This window comes from Bidens hawaiensis, unplaced genomic scaffold (genome assembly GCF_021521415.1).
Source record: "Bidens hawaiensis isolate Kalapana, Puna unplaced genomic scaffold, B.hawaiensis_p1.1 tig00018400_1, whole genome shotgun sequence".
Taxonomy (NCBI): domain Eukaryota; kingdom Viridiplantae; phylum Streptophyta; class Magnoliopsida; order Asterales; family Asteraceae; genus Bidens; species Bidens hawaiensis.
In genome coordinates, this window is record NW_027492773.1 from 130740 (window position 1) to 149164 (window position 18425).

An 18425-nucleotide genomic window follows, 5' to 3' on the forward strand; every position below is an offset into this window, starting at 1 on the left:
ACGAGATTGAGCATATCTTACCAACTTGCTCCATAAATACAAGAAGCTAGAAGCTTACAAGGTTTATAAGCTTAGAAAGCTAAGGACATATGTAACAATATACCACAAACATGTTATTAAAATCTTGTGGACTGACAAGTGGATAAGGATATGCTTACATCGGTTCTGAATTACTAAGGTAAGAAGGGTGTCTGCTACACCACTCCTTAACAAAGTTTCAAAGACATTGTAAAATAACAAACAAACACATAAAAAGAAAAGCACAAACAAAAAAAATAAACAACTACGAAATAAATGTAAACAGAAAGGCACATTAGGAGGTGCTACCAAACATCTTACAAAACAAGTCATAAATTGTTCCTGCCAACAAAGGCTTACATACCCAAATATAAAGATGCTTCACACACGAAGCTTAAAAAACAAACAGCAAAGTTACTTACCAACAGCAACATCCTCCTCCCTAGAAACTTTTGGAGCTTCACCAAAAAGGTCCCCATGTAGCGTGTTCACTTCAACATCAAAGGCATCAGGGGAAGCTTCAGAATGGGCAGGAGAGGAAGCATGCTCAACTTCTCTCAAAGGAGAAGGAGTACGCTCAGGATATGTAGCACAGGAAAGAGTAAGCTCAACTTCCCCACCTTCATCATCAATGGGCTGGTCAACGGGATTTTCAGTGGCATCTTCTTCGGCATTCTGCCCATCATCAGTTGCATCCTCCGGGTGGTCCCTCTCATAACTAACTTTCCCAACAATCTTGTCAATCATGGCTTGAATAACCTAATTCGCAAGTTCCTTCTTGAGACTTTATGGCTAAATACCTTGAATAGTTGAGAATGGTAAATCATGACACCGAGCAACAACCTCGAGGTAAGGTAAGGTTTTAATCTCCATAGCTATCACAATGGCTACAAAGTCAGTGGCAACATGGGGTCGGTAGCCTGAAATTCTTTCAAGGTGATGACCAGTTTGACCTGCCTTAAACCCAATGGACATGCAATGGTGATGACATGAGAAATGGCCCTTGTATAAACTTCACCAAGGGCATAGTTGAATTCACCACCATGTAAGAGATAAGAGACAACATGATGAATACCTTACTCAAACAGTAGGCGTTTCTCAGAAATGAGCTCATTAACCTGGGTCTGGAGATCAGCAATAGTAACATTGACAACAAGCTTCTCATTAATAAGCTTCTGCCTCTCACCTTTTAGCTTCCTACGCTCAGCAGCTAGCTTCTTTTTCTTTTCAACAATAAAGTTTCTCTCTTGACCGGCCTTATGACACTCCTCATAAATGTCCTTGGTGTAGGCCTCCACTTTGCTCCGCTCATCCTCGGCGGAAGTCTTAGCAAGAAAAAGCTCATGCCAAATTCTTTTCATGAGTAGTTAAAGTAAACACTTTCTCATTCGCCTCAACCGGGGCACTCTCCAACTTCACTTTCTCATCCGTTAACTTTTTAATCTCTCATGGGGCATGACTCCAGCGTCCTAAGCCATCAGGGACAAGAGCAACCAAACAAGCAAGATGTTGCACAATCCTGCCCATAACTTCACCATCACACAAGCCTTCAACAACCCTCTTCTTGGCTGGGGGTATACAATGAATAAGAAGGCCTGAGCAAACGTGTTCCTAATTTAGAGTATCATGATGAATACCTTACTCAAACCTTCCATGTTGGGGCAAACACGGAGGTAGCTTCATCAGAGGAAGCCCCCTTAACATTAGAAACTTGGGAAGCAACACATTTCCCCTTGACCTTCCTAACACAACAGTGTCCTTGGCTGGAGACTGAACACCAGTAGGTTACTTATTCTTCTCCACCTTCTTACCAACAAATGCAAGCCCTTATTTCTTAACCATAGCCTTGATAGTCTTCTTTACCTTGGTAGCGACAAGCTTTCTCTCGACGGGCGGTTTGATAGGGACCTTCAACGGTGAAGGAGTTGAGCTTCCAGAAAGCTTCTCCATACCAGAAGGAATAAAATCGGTGATAAAAAACAAGAGCAACATCCTCATCCAAATCAATATGGTTGGTAGCAATGGAGTTGGGAGTAGGATTTTCTTTAAACCTCTTGTTGCTTTGAACGGAAACAATAGGAGCCGTCTTCCTAACCACACCCTTGGGAGGATGGTCATATGAGGTTGAGATAGTAACATAATCACCGTATTAACGAAAATCCTTGGTGTTTTCAACCATATTGAGATGGCCAGGAGCAACTTCAGTAGACATGAAGGTTGCAGAAGAGATATCTTCAAGCTCAAGAAATTCCAAAGCACTTTTTATGCAAAAGAGAAGGTGAAGGTTAAACCCAAGCAATAAAAGAAGTGTAAACGAAATCTTAACATGCCTTTTTCATCGCTAAAGATCTTGGGCTTAGTATGAAAATCAGACTACTTGATGCTTAAACCTAAATAACCAAGTAATTCTTCCGGGAAGGTCCGAAGCTTAGCGGACACAGAACGAAGAATCTTAGGAAGGTAGCATCAAGCTCCTCAACCATGGGCTTAGAAGGGTTCAAGGAAATTTCATGTTTTCTTTAAGACGAGGAAAATGGCAAAATAGATTCTGACATGAAGAAGAACTTATCTTTCCATGCGGATGCGAGTCTAACCGTTCTTGAAATCAATTCCTATTTCACAACTATTTTTCTCAACGGTAAACGAATTCCTGTTCTTGGCCAATTAAAAAATATTTGGTACATCGGAAGGGTGGACTCGTATCCAAGAGAATGACATACTACCTCAAAATGTAGTATCCGAGCAACCCCAACCGGGGCCAATTGACCAAGACGAACATTATGATGCTTCAAAACACTAAAAAAGAACTTAGTAAAATGACAAATAAGGTTACACGTATCAAAGTACCGGGAGTAAAGAGGAATTTTGCCACGGGGATAACTGGAAACGAGAGTAGAAGATTTCGGCAACTCCGGCTGAAGATCATCCCCAATCGTGTAATCAGAACAAAATCGATCAAGTTCTGACCGAGTCAATTTCGAGAATTGAGTTGCCATATCACCTTTCGAACCTATAAATAGATGTGAAGGAGAAACGATTTTAATTTCGGTTAAAAGAGAATGAACAAATTAGAAACTGTCGGATATAGGAAGTTATAACACCGAAGTTTAATAGGAGAAATAGAAAGTGGTTTGAATGGTGGTACTTTGAGGATCTATAAGATGAATTTTATAAATTCAAATCCCGAAGATAGGGACAGGTGGAAGGCCATGATGAAAGTAGGCTAGCTGTAAGAGTATTTTGTATTATAACCTTCTGACGCAAAGGTCAAATCAGTCAGACATAGAAGGAAGAAGCCGCCAAACTAGAAATTATAATAATGTCCTACAGGTCACTACGAGAAGCTCCAAGCTTCCACCCTAAGTTTCGAACATGAAAACTTAAGGTCGTTAGCTTCTAGTTTCTAGACCACATGATAGGAAAACATTTTCTGGCTCATGGGCTTTCTCATAACAAGCCCAAAACAACAAAATGGGTGATGCATTAGTCTATGAAGAGACATGCCGCTGAGCCCAAAACCATTAAACACCCAAGGGGGAAAACATCATGAAAGAGTTGAGTCACAAGCATTCATCATTACAATCTAAATACTTCTTGCCGGGGGCTGATGATTTGGGTACCCTTGTCCACTCACAAGCTAGAGAAGCTTAAATATAAAGGAGCAACAAACATAAGCTCACAAGCTAGGGAAGCTTAGGAATAAAAGAGCAGCAAGCATACGCTGCCAGATGGGGAAGTCCGACACTTGCCAAACAAGATTCCTAAGTTGATCAGGAAGCCCTTGCTACAGTAATGTCAGAAAAGGTTATGGCTGAAGAAAAGCTGGTGCCTGGCATAAAGTAAAAGTAAAAGTAACAAGACAAATAAAAACTAAGCAAAGTTATACGGAAATGACATACACACAGTCTACATAAGCTAAAAGAAGAGCGGACCTTTCCCCATTAAGAAGCTTAAGCTTCCTCTAGAGAAGCTTCTGAATGCCTATAAATAGAACATTTCACCAAAGGCATATTCATTTTCATTCATTCTATTTTCTCTCTACTCTCTTCATACACAATACTCCTATCAATCTTTGTATCATACCGCTAATTCTCACGTGGGAGGTTGATCGTAGGAGACCCCCTCCTATGGTGAGACTAACCGGTCGTGTTTCCTTTGATTCTTACTAGGTTAGGAATCTTTGGTTAGGCATATACTATTGAATCACCATATCATTATTCTTGGCTATCTCGTTCTAGCAACATAGACATTGTTGTCGGTAGTTATATCCATCACGTGTTAGCATCAAAAACTTATTACATCAGTTCAATACCATCAAAAGAAATGCTTTTACCAACATGAACTCTTAACATTATAAAAATCAGGATTGATTGCATATTTTCCCCACACATGTTTAATTTCACATTTATCCACCCTAATTGCCCTTTCATAACTTCTCTAATTTTGAACCACTTCAAAAACCCTTACAAATTAAATAACGCCTTTTTATAGGGTGGTTTAGGATTTTAGTGGGGGTGGGGGGTTAGGTGGGCTTTTAGTTGAAAGTACACCAAAGTACGGGTAAAATAGTCATTACATAAACTATTTCTAATTAAAATAAATCAAAATGGTTAAATTTGGCCAATATTGTAATAAGAAAATGGGAATATGTAATCGAATATTTAAGTTGATATATATGCATTTAATAAATTTTAGATAGGGAAATATACAATTCTCCCTAAAAATCAACATATTAATATTGGTTTTGTATCATCGGATCCAAGGATCATGCATGGACTCAATGTCACACCTAACACCTCGACAGGTGACTTAGGTTGGACTTACACATTTAAAGACCTTCCTATTACGACATGCTGGAAGACAAAACAAATCAAATCCAAATATTTACGGTAAATGCATATTAAAAACAACTATATTTAATTAGTATAGGCTTAACTACTTTTCCTCTCTAATAATGTTTATTAGTCTTCTTTAAATACACATTAAAATGGGTGAACTTACACTAATGAGATCGTATTTTTAAATACATAAAAAGTTTTATGAAAATAGAACTCATGAGAAACTCATCTTAACTTGTTTACCCGGTCCAAGATTTGCCTCTACCCGAATAATGATCACACAAGGTGGTTCTTTAGTAGTGTACAATTATATAAACATGTTAATCTTTAATCTTATTAAGAAAAAACAATAATTTACGATACTTTTAAGTTTTAAATGTGATCGTACAAATTCTTTTTAATTTACAAGAATATAATGTTTGAATGTTTTGATAGCTAGATATGTTTATTCCTTCTCATGAAAGTATAATAGGTCTTTGAATATGCTAACCTTCGACTAAGTGTTGAACAATATGAATAAGCTGTTGTTTGACACATTGACAAACGACCACTGAACAACCAAGCCTTGCCTTCATACTCGGTTGTTTTCTACATGTTGTCGCTCCTTTTTTTTCGGTGGGGGGGGGGGGCGTCTTCTAGGCCACACCTTGCTCTCACTCTCTTCTCGACGATCTGATTTCTCTCTTTGTTTTGTGGCTGACGATTTTTGCCAATAAAGAAGGCAAAATTCGTTTATATAGAATCCAACTTCTATTTTGTGTTGCTTAAACCAAATTAAGATCTATCTTGTAGTCTCATTCTCTCATGAATAATAACAAGATTTGATTTATGTTGTGTAAAATAGAAGATTTACTTTGGAGGAGAAACAAAAATAATGGAAAACTAACTTTTATTGGCTACGTGTCATTGGTTATCCCGTAAGCGTAACCGACGCCGAGGATCCTGAACTTCTCCATGCTATTAATTTTGGTCCTAAAGTGCCATTGGACACGGTTAGCTTGGTCTTCGCGAACTTGTTCATCAATATTTGGGCTTACTAGTCGTTGTATGACGACTACAAACAAAATTTAGCTAATATACTCTTTATAAGCGTAACCGATGCCGCAGATCCCACGTGTTTAACGAGTCTTTAGTGTGATCATTACTCTTAGCAAATACAAGACCTATTTCAGATGTTTAATCTACACATTTAATGAGCTTTTAATGCTAATTAAGTCGCCAATGATTGCCTGGAAAAAATATCCGTTAGTGAAATAAATAAAGGGTTCAGGATACCGAACCTGTATGGGATTCTATTGATAAGATAATGAGACCCAGGATCCTAAGCAAGATTTTGACCCACAACAATTATCCACAAAATATAACAGATGTGACCCATGTTCCAACGGTTATATTTTCTTCCTGATGACGTCAGCGTGAATAGTTTGATTGGACATGGTGCAACTTCCCAAGAGTGATTAGCGAATCCTTCAAGCGAGTTCATTAATCAAGACCTCCTTGCCTCCCCTTTAGCCGAAACCTGCAATTTCAACGATAAAAAGATTTCCTGACTCAAGGCAGACCAGATGTTTCCAGAAGAGATGATCTTCCGGCCATTCGAACCTAGTCTGCATTCTTATCATATCTTCATTAATTGGATATGTTTTTTTAGGCTTAGCATTGGTTTTTCATATCCTTTTTCTCCTTTCATCACTAGGTTTTTCGAAATCACTAGTCTAAGCTACGCTAAGATAATGCCGATGATGTGGAGGATTTTGTTTATGTTAAATAAGTTTATCATGACCTACAACTTGCAGTTTGATATCTTTGATCTTGCCTCTGTTTAGAGAGTGAGAAATCATGGTTCCAATAGAGTCGTTTTCCATATAGCCCCCGATCAAATTCACCTAATAGAAAACATAACTAAATATAATGGGAACTAATGTATGAAGTAGTTTTTCATAAAGAGGGATTCCATCCCTAATGGCGAAAAGCTTCTTTTGCTATATAAAAGGGTAGGAATTAAATAGATTTGTAGATTAAAAATTTTATGTTAGCTGATACTTATCTTGGTTTGTTGTAGCTCCAAATTTGTAGAAGCTTGCTCCCCCTTCAAGCGAAGCACTTAACATGATTCTGACTTTGTTAAGGATCCCCAAGGCTGAATGAACTTTTCATTTGGAGGCCATCGCATCATTTTCCACTAGCCCACCTTCTTCAAATATGCCTGGTAAAGGTTCTCTTAGTTTTGAATACTTGCATTATTTTTACTTCTTTAGCTTTTAATTGGCTGGTTGTTTTTAGATGTTGATCTCGGACTAGGTGATCTCGAAAGTTTCATTAAGAAGAAGGGTAAGTCGGTTGATGGGACTCCCAAGCCTGCATTGGTGATTACCAAATCCAAGCCAACTTCATCTCGAAAGATAAAGACCATGGATTCCTTAGTGTTTTTTTTAATCCCTCGACTTTGGCAATGTTAAGTCTCTCTTTCAACACATAAGTATTAAAGTGATCCTGCTTATCATTATAATATATTTTCACTAATGTTCAAACCTTGTGCGTAGGGCCTAGATCACTTGATCAATCTTCATGATAAGGTGACTTAGGAGCTTCAGGAGAAGATTGATAGTATGACTATGTTTTGGTAAAAAATTACACGAAGATAGTCAAGCAACCAAACTTTTATTTTGAGGTTGGATGCTTGATATTGTAAACGAAATAATAAGTAAATAGTATGAGTGACACAATGATTTAGGGAGGAAAAACTCTTGATCCTTAGAGAATCTCCAGCAAAAAACCTTGGGAGGGGAAAATTATCCCACTGCCTAAATTATATTAAGTAAAATTGGTGATTACAAGTGTTGGAAGTTGTTATAATCGATGCTCTAGTTATGAGTAAGGGTGTTCAGGTGTGTGTTCATGCCTTATTCAATCAAGAAAACTTCTATTTATAGTTACATGAGTTTCAAATAGCAATACCAAGTAATAAGGAGCATTAATTGTCTTGAAGAGGATCCTGGAGCAATCACGTATTTGTTTATCTTCATCATTAACCGATTGCAACTGCTTCCAACGTCTCTTATCCTTAGTGTTTGAAAAGGTCTTCAGCTGAGAACTAATTGTTAGCCGTTTCCTGGAAGACCAAGTCAAAAGTCCACCCGCGGGAATACAGAGGACCAACGTTGCTAGGAGCAAGATGCAAACTCCAGTCTTCCAAGGCTCAAAGTCCTCTATTGTCACTTCTGTGATAACTTTTAACAATGATGTTTCTACTATGTTTACACAGGATAAGGCATACATGGAGCAGTAGAAAAAAACCAATCAGAGAATCCTACACGAGATTGAAGATCTCAAGAAAACAAAAAGGCCATCGGAGGATTTGACTCCCTTGATGCCTAGGGTGCTGGATTTCACCACTCCAAGATCCATGGTTCAACATGCTCAAGGATCCTCGATCTTCCATCAAGGATCCATGGGTCATCACACTCAAGGATCCTCGATCTTTCAACAAGGATCATTCATGCTTCAGCCAAGATCCTTAGGATTGTTTCATCAAGGATCCTCTAACTATCAGCCTCAAGGATCCTTCATGCAGAATCAAGGATCCTCGGGAGTTCAACATCAAAGGTTATCAGAGGTTCATGAGGGAGACTTTATCCTTATGCAGACCATTGATTCCGGTGGACCGACTGTCATGGCTGAAACATCCTATCCTGGATACTCTTCTGGGATACCATCCTATAATCAACAAAGAGGTAACCTTTATAATCATGTATCCTTAGACACTAACCTTGGTTTTACGCAGGATATAGGTATTAATCAATCCATGGCCAAGGAATTACAAAAATTAAAGGATATGATATCCAACGTTCCAGGGGTGGTCCGACCCAAACCTGAAATTCCTGAGGGAAGTCACAAGCTATCAAGGTTTGATCCGCAACATGAAGGTGATGCTGAAATTCCGAAGCGCTTTCAGACCCCCAACATGAAGGTTTATGATGGCACGACTGATCCGGATGAGCATGTGCCTCAGTATAGGGAAAGAATGGAGATCAATCCCATTCCGGAAAGACTTAAAGAAGCATGCTTGTGTAATTTTTTATCCACACTGACAGGATATGCTCTCAAGTGGCTGCTAAGTCTTCCTCCGTACTATTTTTCTCATCTAGTTAATTTATTCGATAAACAAATTTCTGGTAGTAGAAAGTTTGAAAAATTAACTAGTGATTTATACCGTGTTATCCAACCCCGTGATGAATCCTTAAGGGACTTTGTCACCAAGTTTGGAAGGGAGGCCTTGGAGATCCCCAAATCTTGATATGGCTATGGCTATTGAGGTATTCAAGATGTGATTGAAAAGGACTCCCCGTTTTATGATGATCTTGTTATGACCCCATGAAGGACATTAGATGAAGTCAGGAATAGGGCACTCAGATTCAACAGACTAAAAGATGATAAAAGGATCCAGGAAATATTGGGTACTTCAGCAAAACAGAAGCAACTTGATAAGAAACAAGGATCCTCATACTAGAACAACAACTCCAAGCCCTACTCAAAATTCAACAACCAAAACATTCATGCAGTCGAAGAAGACGAGGATGAGGAGGAGTATCCAAGGATATCAGAGTATTGTTATACTGTTGATACTCCTGGCCTAATATGTAACACCCCGGCTTTAGCAGAATATGCCCGGTCGTGACGTACAGATTGCCTAAAACACATGTGACACTATTAAGTGACAATAATATAATTAATTCATTCAAATCCCAAGTACACAAGTTGTTCAATAAAACAAATACAAAGAAAAACATTAAAACACATGTCTTATTTATTTATTTATTATTGAAATAACCTATCTTCTAGTGACTTCGTCCATTTCATTCTCTAATGAAAGTACCTGTGGCATGTATATAAAATAATGTCAACTAACTTAATAGTTTGTGAGTTCACACAGTTTAAATAATACATAAAAACCATACAATTCCATGAAAATTTGTGAAAAGAACAAAAGGGTTCTTTACACTAGAATCAAAGGTCCTGAATGTAAAGAATAAATGAAGGTGTTTTCCAGTTGGGATTGTGCACCAACGTACTCAGATCGGAGTCTCTTTTCCGCTAGAAACAATGGTCCTGAGTGAAAAAGGGGCGTATGATCATAGTTTTCGAAGAAATCTATGCACGTAGTATTTGAGCAAGTAACAAGTAAACACACAAGTCCATGATGCGAATGGTAGTTTGTAAATAATAAATAAACGAAATTGAATCTTTGATAGGATATATACGCTACCCTCCAAAATAGTTTAATAAAGGGTAAAAAGGGGGTGTGAGAAACTCATCTTTGAGGTTAGATGATAACTTGAAAGTAATATAATAAGCGCGTTATGTGAAACCGAACGATCGAATCTCACGAGCTAAAATAATATAAACACGAGAATTACTAACAAATTTTATGGAATAATATGTCGGTTTTAAAGTTCATACGTTTTCTTATATATATATATATATATATATATTGTTACATATTTTAAAGTTTATTAATAATTAAGTCTAATAGATTTTAACAATTTATTATTATAATATCACTAACAAGATTTAATGTTGATGTTTACGGGATTTGTCGGTTTAGGATTTATAAACAATACAACGTTATTATATATATTATTTATATAATTATTCAACGAGTTTTAACGAGTGTTGCCGGCTTTGTAAAAGTTACTTCTTAAACGAAAATGTTAACGGAATTTAAAACAACTTTTATTTAACTATATAAAAAAAATATAATTTTATTTATTTTATAATGACTTTTAAATATATATTTGATTTATTAAAATTAATAAAATGGTTTTTAAAAATAAAGAAAATGGATCTGCAGTGACCCTGGTCTCCATGACCACACAACACATACACAACCACTGCACCACTTCAATACTGTTGCTAAAAGATGGAAACTGTAATTTAAAAACAGATTCTCATATTCATCTTCTTCCTCACAAAGCCCTAGATTCAATTATCCAAAATCGTTCCATGTTTGTTAAATTAAAGTTAGGGGTTTTGTTTGTCGGGTTAAAACAAATCAAAACCATATATTAAATACCTTAGATGGTGCCGGAGGTTGTAGCACGTTTAGAAGGAGATTAGGGTGCTTTTTATAGCCTCAATTGATCCGTTGGGTGATTAAATCGAGTTAATGAAATTTAATTATTATCCGGCGGTTTAGGTTATTAAAGGTTGTTAATGAAGTTATAAATGATGAAATTAATAACGTAATAACGTTTAGAATTACTGGAAATGACATTTAGTGTGATTAACGGATTAAAATGAAGACTAAACGGGTGTATTAGGTGTTGCCGGCGCCGGAGTTCCGGCGGCCGGTCCTTCGTCGGAAAAACGAACGGGAAGGGAAGGCTAGGCTGGGTTTAGGTTATTATTATTATATTTTAATTTAAATGATATTTACACTTATAGCCCCTGAACTTTATATATATATATACACATATATATAAACTAATTTTAAAGTTTATTTATTCTTTCCCTTAAACTTTATAATTGTACATACTTGATTAAAACTTTGTATAATTTAATATCTTTTGATTTGTTCATATTTTATGCCCGATAGATTTAAACTTTGATTATTTTATTGACTTTAATAGCTCGGAGATTCATTATTTGAACTAAAAAGATAAACAATGAACGAGTAATAACTATAAATCAGCATGATTAATATTAAATGATAAACGACAAATACGAATATATTGAAAAGACACATCTGGTCTGATTAACGAATACAAATACAAATACAAATACGAATAAAAATTGACAAATGTCACAACGTTCCCAACTTTTGAGAATTTCGTCCCGAAATTAAGTAGAAGAATCCGTAACAAAAAGATGAGGATACTTTGTTCGCATTTAATCTTCTCTTTCCCAAGTGAATTCAGCGCCATGCTTGGATTCCCAACGAACCTTCACCAAGGGTATACAGGTACGTTTAGTTTCCTTGTCTTTGCGGTCCATGATTTCTACCGTTTTCTCGACAAAGTGCATAGTTTCATCGATTCACACTTCATCGAGTGATACATGGAAGTTTCCCTCAGCAAGACATTTCTTCATATTTGAAACATGAAATGTCGGATGAATGTCAGAGAGATCTTGAGGAAGTTCGAGTGTGTAAGCAACACTACCAACACGTGCAAGAATTTTGAAAGGTCCAACGAAACGAGGAGATAGTTTGCCTTTCTTGCCAAAACGAACAATACCTTTCCAATGGGATACCTTGAGAAGGACACGGTCACCAACATTAAACTCAAGGGGTCGTCGTAGGTTATCAGCATAACTCTTTTGACGGCTACGAGCGGTCAAGAGATTTTGTCGAATTTGAGCAATTAAATCTGTAGTCTCTTGAACAAGTTCCGGGCCGGTGATTTGGGTTTCACCAATTTCACTCCAACAAATAGATGGTCGACATTTACGACCATAGAGTGCTTGGAATGGAGCCATACTGATACTCGAATGAAAACTATTATTGTACGAGAACTCAATCAAGTGAAGATGAGAATCCCAGTTTCCACCGAAATCCATGACACATGACCTAAGCATATCTTCGAGCGTTTGAATCATGCACTCGGATTGCCCATAGGTTTGAGGATGATAGGCGGTGCTAAGATCCAGTCGAGTTCCCAACGCGTTTTGAAGCGATGACCAGAAGTGAGAAGTAAAACGGCTATCACGATCGGAAATGATACGCAAAGGTATACCATGACGGAAAACAATACGCTGAACATAAATCTGAGCGAGTTGATCAACCGAAAACTTTTTGTTGATCGGGATGAAATGGACGGACTTAGTCAAACGGTCGACTATAACCCATATACCGTCGTGGCGATTATGAGTAGTCGGAAGTTTGAACAGAAACTCCGTAGAGATATCTTTCCATTTCTAAATAGGGATGTGTGGTTGAACGAGCAAACCAGATGGTCGTTGGTGCTCGGTCTTAACTTTAGCGCAAGTAAGGCATTTTCACACATATAACGCGATGTCTTTCTTCATACCGGGCCACCAAAATGTGGTCCGTAGATCAAAATACATCTTATCCGTACCGGGATGAATGGAATATCGAGACTTATGAGCTTCGTCCATGATGAATGTGCGAAGATCGTCACGATTTGGAACCTAAACGATTGAGGTAATACAACAAAGCATCGCGTTTAGTTTCAAGTTGATTCTCGACACAACAGGACATTTCTTCATAGATATTACCCTCGGTGACAGAGACATGTTGGGCTTCAAAGATACGAAGTTGGAGATCGGTTTGAATGGTCACACAATGAAGCAGGATTGATTTCACATGGGTCTTTCGACTAAGGGCGTCGGCTACAACATTCGCTTTACCAGGATGATAACGAATTTCGCAGTCGTAGTCGCTAAGTATTTCAACCCATCGTCGTTGCTGCATGTTTAGATCTTTTTGGTCGAAAATTTGTTGAAGACTTTTGTGGTCGGTGAATACCACGCACTTAGTGCCATAGAGATAATGTCTCCAAATTTTCAACGCGAATACAACAGCACCGAGTTCGAGATCGTGCGTTGTATAATTCTTTTAATTAATCTTAAGTTGTCGTGAAGTGTAAGCGATAACTTTACCTCATTGCATAAGGACACAACCAAGGCCTTGGTTGGAAGCATCTCAATAGACAACAAAATCCTCATTGGCCTTGGGAAGTGCAAAGATCAGTGCATCGCAAAGCCTGAGTTTAAGAGTTTGAAAAGATTCATCTTGCTTTGGCCCCCATACATAAGGTTTATCCATGTGAGTTAGTGAGGTTAGGGGCAAAGAGATCTTGGAAAAATTAAGAATGAAGTGATGATAATAACCCACAAGACCAAGAAATGAACGAACTTCGGTAGGAGTGGTTTGTGTTTTCCAATTCTTAACGGCTTCGATTTTGGCTGGGTCCAGTGGATACCCTTTTCGTTTACTATATACCCTAAGAACGGAATTTCTTTCAACCAGAAGTCGCACTTTGAGAACTTAGCATAGAGTTGTTCCTTCCTTAAGAGATCAAGGACGGAATCAAGATGTTTCTTGTGCTCGACTTTGGACTTGGAATAAATAAGAATGTTGTCAATAAAAAGAATTACAAATTTATCTAAGTAAGGTTTGCATACGCGGTTCATGAGATCCATAAACTCCGCGGGTGCATTGGTTAGCCCAAAAGACATAACCATAAATTCATAATGCCCATAACATGTCCGAAAAGCGGTTTCAGGTATGTCATATTCATGCACGTGTAGTTGATGATAAACCAAACGAAGATCAATATTTGAGAAGCATGAAGCTCCTTGGAGTTGATCAAAAATATCGTCAATACGAGGCAATGGATAATGATTCTTGATTGTGAGTTTGTTGAGCTCACGGTAATCAATGCACATACAGAAGTTCCCATCTTTCTTCTGGAAGAAAAGAACGGGTGCGCCCCAAGGAGATAAACTAGGGCGATGAACCCTTTATCCAAAAGTTTTTTGAGCTGGTTAGACAATTCTTGCATCTCGGAGGGTGGAAGACGATAAGGAGCCCTCGCAATCGGGGTTTCACCAGGCACGAGATCGATTCGAAATTTCACATCACGATTAAGAGGAAAACCAGAAACATCATCGGAAACACCTCGGGATACTCGCGAAAAACAGGAATGTCCTCAGTTTTTCGTTTCTTCTTTTCCACCACATGGGCTACGAATGCAACATACTTCTTGCGTAAGTAAGTTTGGGCTTGAAAACAAGTGATAAAATTTAGGCTCGAGGAAGGAGGCTTTTCACCAGACACGCGAAGAATTTGACCATTGGCAAGCGGGATGCGAATGAACTTCTCGAAGCAAACAACATCAGCATGATGAACTGATAACCAGTCCATTCCTACTATGATGTCAAAACTTCCCAATTGCGTAGGAATGAGGTCGATTGAGAACTTATAGCCATTTAAATCTAACTTGCAATTTCGAATAACTAAGTCAATTTCTACAGATTTACCATTAGCTACCTCAACATAATACGAGTTCTTAAGCTTAGATCGGGGTTTAGCAAGTAAAGGCTCAAATGCAAAAGACACAAAGCTCATATCGGCACCGGTATCAAATAAAATGGTTGCAAAGTGGTCATTTACGAAAAACGTACGGTTCACCACATCGCCATTTTGTTGAGCTTGATTGGATTTAATCATAAAAGCATGCCCACGATTTTCTTGAGGAGTTGAGCAGCTTGAACGACTTGACCACTTTGTGGCGCAGGAGCTAAAATGGCAGGATGCGGTTAAACTTGAGCGTGGTTAGCCAACAATAGTGGAACATGTGGCTGATAAGCTTGATGGGTTTGGTACGTCTGAACCTGGTACAGAGGAGCTGGAGCAAGCTGGAGTGCGTTCACATGTGCGAGTCTTGGACACGCGTTGCGAAAGTGGTTAGGGTCACCATAATTATAGCAAGCTCGCACCTGATTTATGTGTTGAACATCGGGCACATGACAAGGGTTGGGTTGAGCGAACCTTAGAGGAGAAATTGGTGCAATGTGACCTCCCGACAAGTGGCACTAAGGTGTCCAAAACGATTGCAACGACTACATTGACGGCACGCCATACTAGCTGAATGATGTCGTTGGCAACTGTTACACAATGTGTGAGGTCCGTTGTAGGGTTTCCTGAGTGGTGGGGCAAAGTTGGGTTGGGTTGCAGTTTATTGGGTTAGCGCATAATTCTTTCGTTTCCTGTGGTTTGAGGAATGAGAAGGCATGGATGTCTCGGGTTTTGACTCTTTGGGTTCGGTAAAGGGTTTATCAGCAGGTTTCTTTGATTTCTTCGATGTCAAAGTCCCGGCTTTAACATGATTATTAGTTAAGGTTGCAGCAAGGTTAATCGCATCACCTAGTTCCTTGGGAGCACTACTCAAGACACTATCTTGAATTTGTCTCGGTAGTCCCCGAATGTACTTATTGATGGCACGCGAAGTTGGGGTAACAAGGTGAGGTACTAGCACACTGAGTTCATTGAAACGAGAAGTGTAAGCTGCGTGCTCACCACTCTCTTGTTTGAGGTTCCAAAACTCAGTTTCCAATTTCATAAGCTCACTTGGAGGGCAGAACTGTTTGGTCATCGGTTCTTTCAATTCATCCCATGGCATAGCCATGGCAGCTTCGGTACCACGGGTTGTCTTTTTCTTCACCCAGCAGGTAAGTGCCCTTTTGTAAAGACACCGGTAGCAAAACGGGTTCGCTTGTCATCGGGACACTCAATGTGGAGAAATTTGCTCTCCATTTGTTCGTACCACTGAAGTAGGGTAGTAGCACCTTCGGTGCCGTCAAAATCTGGGGGTTTGGTACTGGTGAAAGTCTTAAATGAACAGTGAGATGCTTTAGGATCTCTTGAAGCAGAGGTGATACTAGCAGAAAGGTTCTGGTGAATTTGGGTCATCATATCGGGAATAACTGCAGCTAGTTGTTTGGTGATTTGAGCAGTTAACTTGCGGCTAGAGATTTCAGAAGAACGGCGCTTGTTGAAATGGAGAGACATTCTGCGAACAATGGTAATGAAATTAGTGAGACTCGGAATAGGGTGTGGTATAAAATAAAATCCTTGTTAAAGATTGTTTTAAAATAAATACATAAATAAAAATCATAACAATGATAATAAATTTGTGTGGAAATTTAGAGTTTTCATGAACCACCATGGACTCTTATTTTCCAAAAAATCATCAAATCGAACCGAAAGCTGATTATTCGTGTACAGACTTCCAGTTTAAAACACATTATAAAACATCGAGGGTCGGAGTCACACATCCCATGAACCAACATGACTTGCGTGACATCCTTAGGAGTGCAACCATATTCTTTTCACAAAGAGAACATGGTCACGTTGAAAACTTAAAGTTGTGATTCATATGGCGTTGAAAGTGGTATGCTTTGGCCAAATAGAGTTCATGCCCTTTCCTAACTCTCCAGGTAAGCAACCGGGTCCCGCGTCTGATTGGGATTTATGCACATTGCTTATCCTTAGGTTTCAATAACCTTGGTGTCAAGAGTTTCGGAAAACAAGCACGTCGCCCTTCCAGTTACTACATACCCGCCATAGAGAACCATTTTTAAGAAGAATAAATATCAGAAACCACATTAAAAAATCAATAATTGAAAATGTTGGAAAAATCTTAGTTTATAGGTGTAAGCCTTGGACTTGTGTGTGCTTTGTGTACATGATGCATAAATGAATTGACAATAAAATATTAAGCAAGTGCATTGAACAATCACATAAGGCCCACATAATTTTCTAATCATACAACCTAAATAATTAAGCAAATAAACTATAACTAACTGAAACACTATGTATAATGTCCTATCTTATAGTCACGGCTTTGATACCAATCTGTAACACCCCGACTTTAGTGGAATACGCCCGGGTGTGGTACAGATTGCCTAAAACACATGTGACGCTATTAGTGACAATAATATCATAAATCATTCAAATCCCAAGTACACAAGTTGTTCAATAAAACAAATACAAAGAACAACAATAAAACACATGTCTTATTTATTTATTATTGAAATAACCTATCATTTAGTGACTTCGTCCGTTTCATCCTCTAATGAAAATACCTGTAGCATATATATAAAATAATATCAACTAACTTAATAGTTGGTGAGTTCACACAGTTTAAATAATACATAAAAACCATACAATTCCATGAAAAATTGTGAAAAGCACATAAGGGTTCTTTACACTAGAATCAAAGGTCCTGAGTGTAAAGAATAAATGAACGGCTTTTTCAGTTGGGATTGTGCACCAACGTACTCAGATCAGAGTTCCTTTTACACTAGAAACAATGGTCCTGAGTGCAAAGGGGGGGCGTATGATTATACTTATCGAAGAAATCCATGCATGTAGTATTTGAGAAAGTAACAAGTAAACACCCAAGTCCATGATGCGAATTGTAGTTTGTAAATAATAAATAAACGAAAACGAATCTTTCATAGGATATATTTGCTACCCTCAAAATAGTTTAATAAAGGGTAAAAAGGGGGTGTGAGAAACTCATCTTTAAAGTTAGATGATAACTTGAAAGTAATATAATAAGCGCGTTATATGAAATCAAACGATCGAATCTCACGAGCTAAAATAATAAAAACACGAGAATTACTAACAGATGTTATGGAATAATATGTCGGTTTTAAAGTTCATACGTTTTCTTATATATATATATATATATATATATATATATATATATATATATATAATTGTTACATATTTTAAAGTATATTAATACTTAATTCTAATGGATTTTAGCGATTTATTATTATAATATTACTAACAAGATTTAATGTTGATGTTTATGGAATTTGTCGGTTTAGGATTTATAAAAATTACAATGTTATTATATATATTATTTATATAATTATTCTAAGAGTTTTAACGAGTGTTGCCGGGTTTGTAAAAGTTGCTTCTTAAACGAAAATGTTAAAAGGAATTTAAAACGACCTTTATTTAACTATATAACAAAAAAATATAATTTAATTTATTTTATAATGATTTTTAAATATATATTTAATTTATTAAAA

The 18425-nt window shown here is 37.7% G+C and overlaps 1 pseudogene; it reads left to right on the forward strand.

Annotated features, from left to right (window-relative positions):
* Positions 1 to 7058: 7058 nt before the first annotated feature.
* The window catches only part of LOC143555852 (ubiquitin C-terminal hydrolase 12-like), a 30211-nt pseudogene continuing 18844 nt past the window's right edge, over positions 7059 to 18425 (forward strand).